Source organism: Pan paniscus, chromosome 6, assembly GCF_029289425.2.
Source record: "Pan paniscus chromosome 6, NHGRI_mPanPan1-v2.0_pri, whole genome shotgun sequence".
In the NCBI taxonomy this organism is placed as follows: Eukaryota; Metazoa; Chordata; class Mammalia; order Primates; family Hominidae; genus Pan; species Pan paniscus.
In genome coordinates, this window is record NC_073255.2 from 138,348,402 (window position 1) to 138,363,276 (window position 14,875).

The following is a 14,875-nucleotide window of genomic DNA, read 5'->3' on the forward strand; positions in this document are numbered from 1 at the left end:
CATGGAAATATCTACACAGCCGTCTGTATAAACATGTAAATATCTACACTGCTATCTCTATAAACATGGAAATATCTACACCGCCATCTCTATAAACATGAAAATATCTACACTGCCATCTCCATAAACTTGGAACTAACTACTCCGCCATATGTATAAACATGGAAACATCTACACCGCCATCTGTGTGAATGAGGAAATATCTACAATGCCATCTGTATAAAGATATAAATATCTGCACCGCGAGCTGTATAAACATGGAAATATCTACATTGCTATCTGTATAAACGTGTAAATACCAACACATCTATCGGTATAAACATGGAAATATCTACAACGCCATCTATATAAACATGGAAATATCTACACCGCTATGTCTATAAACATGGAAATACCTACACCGCTATCTCTATAAACATGGAAATATCTACACCGATATCTGTATAAACATGGAAATATCTACACCGCGATCTGCATAAACATGGAAATATCTACACCGCGATCTGTATAAACATGGAAATATCTTCAGCACGATCTGTATAAACATGGTAGTATCTACACCACCATCTGTATAAACATGGAAATATAAACACCGCCATCTGCATAAACATGGAAATAGCTACAATGCAATCTGTAGAAAGATGGAAATGTCTACACCGCAATCTGTGTAAACATGGAAATATCAACACCGATATCTGTAAAAACATGGAAATACCTACACCGCTATCTGTATAAACATGGAAATATCTACACCGCGATCTGCATAAACATGGAAATATCTACAGCGCCATCTCTATAAACATTGAAATATCTACACTGCCATCTGTAAAAACATGGAAATATCTACACAGTCATCTGAATAAACATGGAAATATCTACACCACCATCTGTATAAACATGGAAATACCTACAATACCAGCTGTATACACATGGAAATATCTACACAGATATCTGTATAAGTATGGAAACATCTACACCGCCATCTGTATAAACATGGAAATATCTACACTGCCATCTGTAGAAAGATGGAAATATCTACACCGCTATCTCTATAAATATGGAAATATCTACACCGACATCTCTATAAATATGAAAATATCTACACTGCCATCTCTATAAAGATGGAAGTATCTACTCCGCCATGTGTATAAACACGGAAATATCTACACCACCATCTCTGAAAACATGGAAATATCTACACCGCTATCTGTATAAACATGGAAATATCTACACCGCCATCTGCATGTCCATGGAAATATCTATGCTGCCATCTGTATATACATGGAAATATCTACACCGCCATCTGTGTATAGATGGAAATATCAACAACGCCATCTGTACAAACATGGAACTATCTACACCGCTATCTCTATCAACATGGAAATATCTGCACAGCCATCGGTAAAACATGGAAATACCTCTACAGTCATCTGTATAAACATGGAAGTATCTACACCGCAATCTCTATAAACATGGAAATATCTGCAGAGCCATCGGTGAAACATGGAAATACCTCTACAGTCATCTGTATAAACATGGAAATATCTACAATGCCATCTGTATACACATGGAAATATATACACAGCCATCTGTATAAACATGTAAATATCTACATTGCTATCTCTATAAACATGGAAATATCTACACCGCCATCTCTATAAACATGAAAATATCTACACTGCCATCTCCATAAACATGGAACTAACTACTCTGCCATATGTATAAACATGGAAACATCTACACCGCCATCTGTGTGAATAAGGAAATATCTACAATGCCATCTGTATAAAGATATAAATATCTGCACCGCGAGCTGTATAAACATGGAAATATCTACATCGCTATCTGTATAAACGTGGAAATACCAACACATCTATCGGTATAAACATGGAAATATCTACCATGCCATCTATATAAACATGGAAATATCTACACCGCTATGTCTATAAACATGGAAATACCTCACCGCTATCTCTATAAACATGGAAATATCTACACCGCTATCTGTATAAACATGGAAATATCTACACCGCTATCTGTATAAACATGGAAATATCTACACAGCGATCTGTATAAACATGGAAATATCTACACCGCGATCTGTATAAACATGGAAATATCTACACCGCGATCTGTATAAACATGGAAATATCTACACCACCATCTATATAAACATGGAAATATCTACATATTCATGTGTAGAAACATGGAAATATCTACACCACCATCTCTATAAACATGGAAATGTCTACACTGCCATCTGTATACACATGGAAATATCTACACTGCCATCAGTATTAACATGGAAACATCTACACCGCTATCTCTATACACATGGAAATAACTACACCGCTATCTCTATAGACATGGAAATATCTACACTGCCATCTCTATAAACATGGAAATATCTACACCGCCATCTCTATAAACATGAAAGTATCTACACCGCAATCTGCATAAACATGTTTCTGTCTACACCGACATCAGTGTAAACATGGAAATATCTACACCGCTATCTGTATAAACATGGAAATATCTACACTGCCATGTCTATAAAGATGGAAATATCTACACCGTGATCTGTATAAACATGGAAACATCTACACCGCTACCTGTATAAACATGGAAATATCTACTCCAGTATCTGTATAAACATGGAAATATCTACACCACGATATGTATAAACATGGAAATATCTACATGGCTATCTGTATAAACATGGAAATATCTACACCGCCATCTGTATAAACTTGGAAATACCTGCACAGTCTTCTGTATAAACATGGAAATATCTACACCACCATCTGTATGAACATGGAAATATCTACACTGCCATCTGTATACATGGAAATATCTACACAGCCATCTCTATAGACATGGAAATATCTACAACACTGTCTCTATAAACATGGAAATATCTACACCGCCATCTCCATAAACATGAAAATATCTACACTGCCATCTCCATAAACATGGGAATATCTCCTCCGCCATCTGTATAAACATGGAAACATCTACACCGCCATCTGTGTGAATAAGGAAATATCTGCAATGCCATCTGTATAAAGATATAAATATCTGCACCACGAGCTGTATAAACATGGAAATATCTACATCGCTATCTGTATAAACGTGGAAATACCAACACATCTATCGGTATAAACATTTAAATATCTACAACGCCATCTATATAAACATGGAAATATCTACACCGCTATGTCTATAAACATGGAAATACCTACACCGCTATCTGTATAAACATGGAAATATCTACACTGCTATCTGTATAAACATGGAAATATCTACACCGCTATCTGTATAAATATGGAAATATATACACCGCAATCTGTATAAACATGGAAATATCTACAGCGCGATCTGTATAAACATGGAAATATCTTCACCACGATCTGTATAAACATGGAAATATCTACATCGCTATCTGTATAAACGTGGAAATACCAACACATCTATCGGTATAAACATGGAAATATCTACAACGCCATCTATATAAACATGGAAATATCTACACCGCTATGTCTATAAACATAGAAATACCTACACCGCTATCTCTATAAACATGGAAATATCTACACCGCTATCTGTATAAACATGGAAATATCTACACCGCTATCTGCATAAACATGGAAATATCTACATCGCGATCTGTATAAACATGGAAATATCTACAGCGCCATCTCTATAAACATTGAAATATCTACACTGCCATCTGTACAACATGGAAATATCTACACAGTCATCTGAATAAACATGGAAATATCTACACCACCATCTGTATAAACATGGAAATACCTACAATACCATCTGTATACTCAAGGAAATATTTACACAGACATCTCTATAAGTATGGAAATATCTACACCGCCATCAGTATAAACATGGAAATATCTACACTTCCATCTGTAGATAGATGGAGAAATCTACACCGCTATCTCTATAAATATGGAAATATCTACACCGCCATCTCTATAAACTTGAAAATATCTACACTGCCATTTCTATAAAGATGGAAGTATCTACTCTGCCATGTGTATAAACACGGAAATATCTGCACCACCATCTGTGAAAACATGGAAATAACTACACCTCTATCTGTATAAACATGGTAATATCTACACCGCCATCTGCATGTCCATGGAAATATCTACGCTGCCATCTGTATAAACATGGAAATATCTACACGACCATCTGTGTATAGATGGAAATATCAACAACGCCATCTCTACAAACATGGAAATATCTACACCGCTATCTCTCTAAACATGGAAATATCTGCACAGCCATCTGTAAAACATGGAAATACCTCTACAGTCATCTATATAAACATGGAAATATCTACACAGCCATCTGTATAAACATGTAAATATCTACACTGCTATCTCTATAAACATGGAAATACCTACACCGCCATCTCTATAAACATGAAAATATCTACACTGCCATCTCCATAAACATGGAACTAACTACTCCGCCATCTGTATAAGCATGGAAACATCTACACCGCCATCTGTGTGAATAAGTAAATATCTACAATGCCATCTGTATAAAGATATAAATATCTGCACCGCGAGCTGTATAAACATGGAAATATCCACATCGCTATCTGTATAAACGTTGAAATACCAACACATCTATCGGTATAAACATGGAAATATCTACAACGCCATCTACATAAACATGGAAATATCTACACTGATATGTCTATAAACATGGAAATATCTACAACGCCATCTGTATAAACATGGAAATATCTACACCGCGATCTGTATAAACATGGAAATATCTACACCGCGATCTGTATAAACATGGAAATAACTTCACCACGATCTGTATAAACATGGAAATATCTACACCGCTATCTGTATAAACATGGTAATATCTACACCACCATCTATATAAACATGGAAGTATCTACACCGCAATCTGCATAAACATTGAAATATCTACACTGCCATCTGTAAAAACATGGAAATATCTACACAGTCATCTGAATAAACATGGAAATATCTACTCCACCATCTGTATAAACATGGAAATACCTACAATACCATCTGTATACACATGGAAATATCTACACAGACATCTGTATAAGTATGGAAATATCTACACCGCCATCTGTATAAACATGGAAATATCTACACTGCCATCTGTAGAAAGATGGAATTATCTACACTGCTATCTCTATAAACATGGAAATATCTACACCGCCATCTCTATAAACATGAAAATATCAACACTGCCATCTCCATAAAGATGGAAGTATCTACTCCGCCATGTGTATAAACACGGAAATATCTACACCACCATCTGTGAAAACATGGAAATATCTAAACCGCTATCTTTATAAACATGGAAATATCTACATCGCCATCTGCATGTCCATGGAAATATCTTCGCTGCCATCTGTATAAACATGGAAATATCTACACGGCCATCTGTGTATAGATGGAAATATCAACATCGCCATCTGTACAAACATGGAAATATCTACACCGCTATCTCTATAAACATGGAAATATCTGCACAGACATCTGAAAAACATGGAAATAACTCTACAGTCATCTGTATAAACATGGAAATATCTACAATGCCATCTGTATACACATGGAAATATCTACACAGCCATCTGTATAAACATGTAAATATCTACACTGCTATCTCTATAAACATGGAAATATCTACACTGCCATCTCTATTAACATGAAAATATCCACACTGCCATCTCCATAAACATGGAACTAACTACTCCGCCATCTGTATAAACATGGAAACATCTACACCGCCATCTGTGTGAATAAGGAAATATCTACAATGCCATCTGTATAAAGATATAAATATCTGCACCGCGAGCTGTATAAACATGGAAATATCTACATCGCTATCTGTATAAACGTGGAAATACCAACACATCTATCGGTATAAACATGGAAATATCTACCATGCCATCTATATAAACATGGAAATATCTACACCGCTATGTCTATAAACATGGAAATACCTCACCGCTATCTCTATAAACATGGAAATATCTACACCGCTATCTGTATAAACATGGAAATATCTACACCGCTATCTGTATAAACATGGAAATATCTACGCAGCGATCTGTATAAACATGGAAATATCTACACCGCGATCTGTATAAACATGGAAATATCTACACCGCGATCTGTATAAACATGGAAATATCTACACCACCATCTATATAAACATGGAAATATCTACACCGCCATCTGCATAAACATGGAAATATCTACAATGCCATCTGTAGAAAGATGGAAATATCTACACCGCAATCTGTGTAAACATTTAAATATCTACACCGATATCTGTAAAAACATGGAAATATCTACAGCGCCATCTCTATAAACATTGAAATATCTACACTGCCATCTGTAAAACATGGAAATATCTACACAGTCATCTGAATAAACATGGAAATATCTACACCACCATCTGTATAAACATGGAAATACCTACAATACCATTTGTATACACATGGAAATATCTACACAGACATCTCTATAAGTATGGAAATATCTACACGGCCATCTGTATAAACATGGAAATATTTACACTGCCATCTGTAGAAAGATGGAAATATCTACACGGCTATCTCTGTAAATATGGAAATATCTACACCGCCATCTCTATAAACATGAAAATATCTACACTGCCATCTCCATAAAGATGGAAGTATCTACTCCGCCATATGTATAAACATGGAAATATCTACACCACCATCTGTTAAAACATGGAAATATCTACACCGTTCTCTGTATAAATATGGAAATATCTACACCGCCATCTGCATGTCCATGGAAATATCTATGCTGCCATCTGTATAAACATGGAAATATCTACACGGCCATCTGTGTATAGATGGAAATATCAACAACGCCATCTGTACCAACATGGAAATATCTACACCGCTATCTCTATAAACATGGAAATATCTGCAGAGCCATCGGTAAAACATGGAAATAGCTCTACAGTCATCTGTATAAACATGGAAATATCTACAATGCCATCTGTATACACATGGAAATATCTACACAGCCATCTGTATAAACATGTAAATATCTACACTGCTATCTCTATAAACATGGAAATATCTACACCGCCATCTCTATAAACATGAAAATATCTACACTGCCATCTCCATAAACATGGAACTAACTACTCCGCCATCTGTATAAACATGGAAACATCTACACCGCCATCTGTGTGAATAAGGAAATATCTACAATGCCATCTGTATAAAGATATAAATATCTGCACCGCGAGCTGAATAAACATGGAAATATCTACATCGCTATCTGTATAAACGTGGAAATACCAACACATCTATCGGTATAAACATTTAAATATCTACAACGCCATCTATATAAACATGGAAATATCTACACCGCTATGTCTATAAACATGGAAATATCTACACCGCCATCTGCATGTCTATGGAAATATCTACGCTGCCATCTGTATAAACATGGAAATATCTACACGGCCATCTATATAAACATGGAAGTATCTACACCGCTATGTCTATAAACATAGAAATACCTACACCGCTATCTCTATAAACATGGAAATATCTACACCGCCATCTCTATAAACATGAAAATATCTACACTGCCATCTCCATAAAGATGGAAGTACCTACTCTTCCATGTGTATATACACGGAAATATCTACACCACCATCTGTGAAAACATGGAAATATCTACACCGCTATCTGTATAAACATGGAAATATCTACACCGCCGTCTGCATGTCCATGGAAATATCTACGCTGCTATCTGTATAAACATGGAAATATCTACACGGTCATCTGTGTATAGATGGAAATATCAACAACGCCATCTGTACAAACATGGAAATATCTACACCGCTATCTCTATAAACATGGAAATATCTGCACAGCCATCTGTAAAACATGGAAATACCTCTACAGTCATCTGTATATACATGGAAATATCTACATCACTATCTGTATAAACGTGTAAATACCAACACATCTATCGGTATAAACATGGAAATATCTACAACGCCATCTATATAAACATGGAAATATCTACACCGCTATGTCTATAAACATGGAAATACCTACACCGCTATCTCTATAAACATGGAAATATCTACACCGATATCTGTATAAACATGGTAATATCTACACCACCATCTATATAAACATGGAAATATATACACCGCCATCTGCATAAAGATGGAAATATCTACAATGCCATTTGTAGAAAGATGGAAATATCTACACCGCAATCTTTGTAAACATGGAAATATCTACACCGATATCTGTAAAAACATGGAAATATCTACACCGCTATCTGTATAAACATGGAAATATCTACACCGCGATCTGCATAAACATGGAAATATCTACAGCGCCATCTCTATAAACATTGAAATATCTACACTGCCATCTGTAAAAACATGGAAATATCTACACAGTCATCTGAATAAACATGGAAGTATCTACACCACCGTCTGTATAAACATGGAAATACCTACAATACCATCTGTATACACATGGAAATATCTACACAGATATCTGTATAAGTATGGAAATATCTACACCGCCATCTGTATAAACATGGAAATATCTACACTGCCATCTGTAGAAAGATGGAAATATCTACACCGCTATCTCTATAAATATGGAAATATCTACACCGACATCTCTATAAATATGAAAATATCTACACTGCCATCTCTATAAAGATGGAAGTATCTACCCCGCCATGTGTATAAACACGGAAATATCTACACCACCATCTCTGAAAACATGGAAATATCTACACCGCTATCTGTATAAACATGGAAATATCTACACCGCCGTCTGCATGTCCATGGAAATATCTATGCTGCCATCTGTATATACATGGAAATATCTACACCGCCATCTGTGTATAGATGGAAATATCAACAACGCCATCTGTACAAACATGGAACTATGTACACCGCTAACTCTATCAACATGGAAATATCTGCACAGCCATCTGTAAAACATGGAAATACCTCTACAGTCATCTGTATAAACATGGAAATATCTACACCGCAATCTCTATAAACATGGAAATATCTGCAGAGCCATCGGTAATACATGGAAATACCTCTACAGTCATCTGTATAAAAATGGAAATATCCACAATGCCATCTGTATACACATGGAAATATCTACACAGCCGTCTGTATAAACATGTAAATATCTACACTGCTATCTCTATAAACATGGAAATATCTACACCGCCATCTCTATAAACATGAAAATATCTACACTGCCATCTCCATAAACATGGAACTAACTACTCCGCCATATGTATAAACATGGAAACATCTACACCGCCATCTGTGTGAATGAGGAAATATCTACAATGCCATCTGTATAAAGATATAAATATCTGCACCGCGAGCTGTATAAACATGGAAATATCTACATTGCTATCTGTATAAACGTGTAAATACCAACACATCTATCGGTATAAACATGGAAATATCTACAACGCCATCTATATAAACATGGAAATATCTACACCGCTATGTCTATAAACATGGAAATACCTACACCGCTATCTCTATAAACATGGAAATATCTACACCGATATCTGTATAAACATGGAAATATCTACACCGCGATCTGCATAAACATGGAAATATCTACACCGCGATCTGTATAAACATGGAAATATCTTCAGCACGATCTGTATAAACATGGTAGTATCTACACCACCATCTGTATAAACATGGAAATATAAACACCGCCATCTGCATAAACATGGAAATAGCTACAATGCAATCTGTAGAAAGATGGAAATGTCTACACCGCAATCTGTGTAAACATGGAAATATCAACACCGATATCTGTAAAAACATGGAAATACCTACACCGCTATCTGTATAAACATGGAAATATCTACACCGCGATCTGCATAAACATGGAAATATCTACAGCGCCATCTCTATAAACATTGAAATATCTACACTGCCATCTGTAAAAACATGGAAATATCTACACAGTCATCTGAATAAACATGGAAATATCTACACCACCATCTGTATAAACATGGAAATACCTACAATACCAGCTGTATACACATGGAAATATCTACACAGATATCTGTATAAGTATGGAAACATCTACACCGCCATCTGTATAAACATGGAAATATCTACACTGCCATCTGTAGAAAGATGGAAATATCTACACCGCTATCTCTATAAATATGGAAATATCTACACCGACATCTCTATAAATATGAAAATATCTACACTGCCATCTCTATAAAGATGGAAGTATCTACTCCGCCATGTGTATAAACACGGAAATATCTACACCACCATCTCTGAAAACATGGAAATATCTACACCGCTATCTGTATAAACATGGAAATATCTACACCGCCATCTGCATGTCCATGGAAATATCTATGCTGCCATCTGTATATACATGGAAATATCTACACCGCCATCTGTGTATAGATGGAAATATCAACAACGCCATCTGTACAAACATGGAACTATCTACACCGCTATCTCTATCAACATGGAAATATCTGCACAGCCATCTGTAAAACATGGAAATACCTCTACAGTCATCTGTATAAACATGGAAGTATCTACACCGCAATCTCTATAAACATGGAAATATCTGCAGAGCCATCGGTGAAACATGGAAATACCTCTACAGTCATCTGTATAAACATGGAAATATCTACAATGCCATCTGTATACACATGGAAATATATACACAGCCATCTGTATAAACATGTAAATATCTACATTGCTATCTCTATAAACATGGAAATATCTACACCTCCATCTCTATAAACATGAAAATATCTACACTGCCATCTCCATAAACATGGAACTAACTACTCTGCCATATGTATAAACATGGAAACATCTACACCGCCATCTGTGTGAATAAGGAAATATCTACAATGCCATCTGTATAAAGATATAAATATCTGCACCGCGAGCTGTATAAACATGGAAATATCTACATCGCTATCTGTATAAACGTGGAAATACCAACACATCTATCGGTATAAACATGGAAATATCTACCATGCCATCTATATAAACATGGAAATATCTACACCGCTATGTCTATAAACATGGAAATACCTCACCGCTATCTCTATAAACATGGAAATATCTACACCGCTATCTGTATAAACATGGAAATATCTACACCGCTATCTGTATAAACATGGAAATATCTACACAGCGATCTGTATAAACATGGAAATATCTACACCGCGATCTGTATAAACATGGAAATATCTACACCGCGATCTGTATAAACATGGAAATATCTACACCACCATCTATATAAACATGGAAATATCTACACCGCCATCTGCATAAACATGGAAATATCTACAATGCCATCTGTAGAAAGATGGAAATATCTACACCGCAATCTGTGTAAACATTTAAATATCTACACCGATATCTGTAAAAACATGGAAATATCTACAGCGCCATCTCTATAAACATTGAAATATCTACACTGCCATCTGTAAAACATGGAAATATCTACACAGTCATCTGAATAAACATGGAAATATCTACACCACCATCTGTATAAGCATGGAAATACCTACAATACCATTTGTATACACATGGAAATATCTACACAGACATCTCTATAAGTATGGAAATATCTACACGGCCATCTGTATAAACATGGAAATATTTACACTGCCATCTGTAGAAAGATGGAAATATCTACACGGCTATCTCTGTAAATATGGAAATATCTACACCGCCATCTCTATAAACATGAAAATATCTACACTGCCATCTCCATAAAGATGGAAGTATCTACTCCGCCATATGTATAAACACGGAAATATCTACACCACCATCTGTTAAAACATGGAAATATCTACACCGTTCTCTGTATAAATATGGAAATATCTACACCGCCATCTGCATGTCCATGGAAATATCTATGCTGCCATCTGTATAAACATGGAAATATCTACACGGCCATCTGTGTATAGATGGAAATATCAACAACGCCATCTGTACCAACATGGAAATATCTACACCGCTATCTCTATAAACATGGAAATATCTGCAGAGCCATCGGTAAAACATGGAAATAGCTCTACAGTCATCTGTATAAACATGGAAATATCTACAATGCCATCTGTATACACATGGAAATATCTACACAGCCATCTGTATAAACATGTAAATATCTACACTGCTATCTCTATAAACATGGAAATATCTACACCGCCATCTCTATAAACATGAAAATATCTACACTGCCATCTCCATAAACATGGAACTAACTACTCCGCCATCTGTATAAACATGGAAACATCTACACCGCCATCTGTGTGAATAAGGAAATATCTACAATGCCATCTGTATAAAGATATAAATATCTGCACCGCAAGCTGAATAAACATGGAAATATCTACATCGCTATCTGTATAAACGTGGAAATACCAACACATCTATCGGTATAAACATTTAAATATCTACAACGCCATCTATATAAACATGGAAATATCTACACCGCTATGTCTATAAACATGGAAATATCTACACCGCCATCTGCATGTCTATGGAAATATCTACGCTGCCATCTGTATAAACATGGAAATATCTACACGGCCATCTATATAAACATGGAAGTATCTACACCGCTATGTCTATAAACATAGAAATACCTACACCGCTATCTCTATAAACATGGAAATATCTACACCGCCATCTCTATAAACATGAAAATATCTACACTGCCATCTCCATAAAGATGGAAGTACCTACTCTTCCATGTGTATATACACGGAAATATCTACACCACCATCTGTGAAAACATGGAAATATCTACACCGCTATCTGTATAAACATGGAAATATCTACACCGCCGTCTGCATGTCCATGGAAATATCTACGCTGCTATCTGTATAAACATGGAAATATCTACACGCTCATCTGTGTATAGATGGAAATATCAACAACGCCATCTGTACAAACATGGAAATATCTACACCGCTATCTCTATAAACATGGAAATATCTGCACAGCCATCTGTAAAACATGGAAATACCTCTACAGTCATCTGTATATACATGGAAATATCTACATCACTATCTGTATAAACGTGTAAATACCAACACATCTATCGGTATAAACATGGAAATATCTACAACGCCATCTATATAAACATGGAAATATCTACACCGCTATGTCTATAAACATGGAAATACCTACACCGCTATCTCTATAAACATGGAAATATCTACACCGATATCTGTATAAACATGGTAATATCTACACCACCATCTATATAAACATGGAAATATATACACCGCCATCTGCATAAAGATGGAAATATCTACAATGCCATTTGTAGAAAGATGGAAATATCTACACCGCAATCTTTGTAAACATGGAAATATCTACACCGATATCTGTAAAAACATGGAAATATCTACACCGCTATCTGTATAAACATGGAAATATCTACACCGCGATCTGCATAAACATGGAAATATCTACAGCGCCATCTCTATAAACATTGAAATATCTACACTGCCATCTGTAAAAACATGGAAATATCTACACAGTCATCTGAATAAACATGGAAGTATCTACACCACCGTCTGTATAAACATGGAAATACCTACAATACCATCTGTATACACATGGAAATATCTACACAGATATCTGTATAAGTATGGAAATATCTACACCGCCATCTGTATAAACATGGAAATATCTACACTGCCATCTGTAGAAAGATGGAAATATCTACACCGCTATCTCTATAAATATGGAAATATCTACACCGACATCTCTATAAATATGAAAATATCTACACTGCCATCTCTATAAAGATGGAAGTATCTACCCCGCCATGTGTATAAACACGGAAATATCTACACCACCATCTCTGAAAACATGGAAATATCTACACCGCTATCTGTATAAACATGGAAATATCTACACCGCCATCTGCATGTCCATGGAAATATCTATGCTGCCATCTGTATATACATGGAAATATCTACACCGCCATCTGTGTATAGATGGAAATATCAACAACGCCATCTGTACAAACATGGAACTATGTACACCGCTAACTCTATCAACATGGAAATATCTGCACAGCCATCTGTAAAACATGGAAATACCTCTACAGTCATCTGTATAAACATGGAAATATCTACACCGCAATCTCTATAAACATGGAAATATCTGCAGAGCCATCGGTAATACATGGAAATACCTCTACAGTCATCTGTATAAAAATGGAAATATCCACAATGCCATCTGTATACACATGGAAATATCTACACAGCCGTCTGTATAAACATGTAAATATCTACACTGCTATCTCTATAAACATGGAAATATCTACACCGCCATCTCTATAAACATGAAAATATCTACACTGCCATCTCCATAAACATGGAACTAACTACTCCGCCATATGTATAAACATGGAAACATCTACACCGCCATCTGTGTGAATGAGGAAATATCTACAATGCCATCTGTATAAAGATATAAATATCTGCACCGCGAGCTGTATAAACATGGAAATATCTACATTGCTATCTGTATAAACGTGTAAATACCAACACATCTATCGGTATAAACATGGAAATATCTACAACGCCATCTATATAAACATGGAAATATCTACACCGCTATGTCTATAAACATGGAAATACCTACACCGCTATCTCTATAAACATGGAAATATCTACACCGATATCTGTATAAACATGGAAATATCTACACCGCGATCTGCATAAACATGGAAATATCTACACCGCGATCTGTATAAACATGGAAATATCTTCAG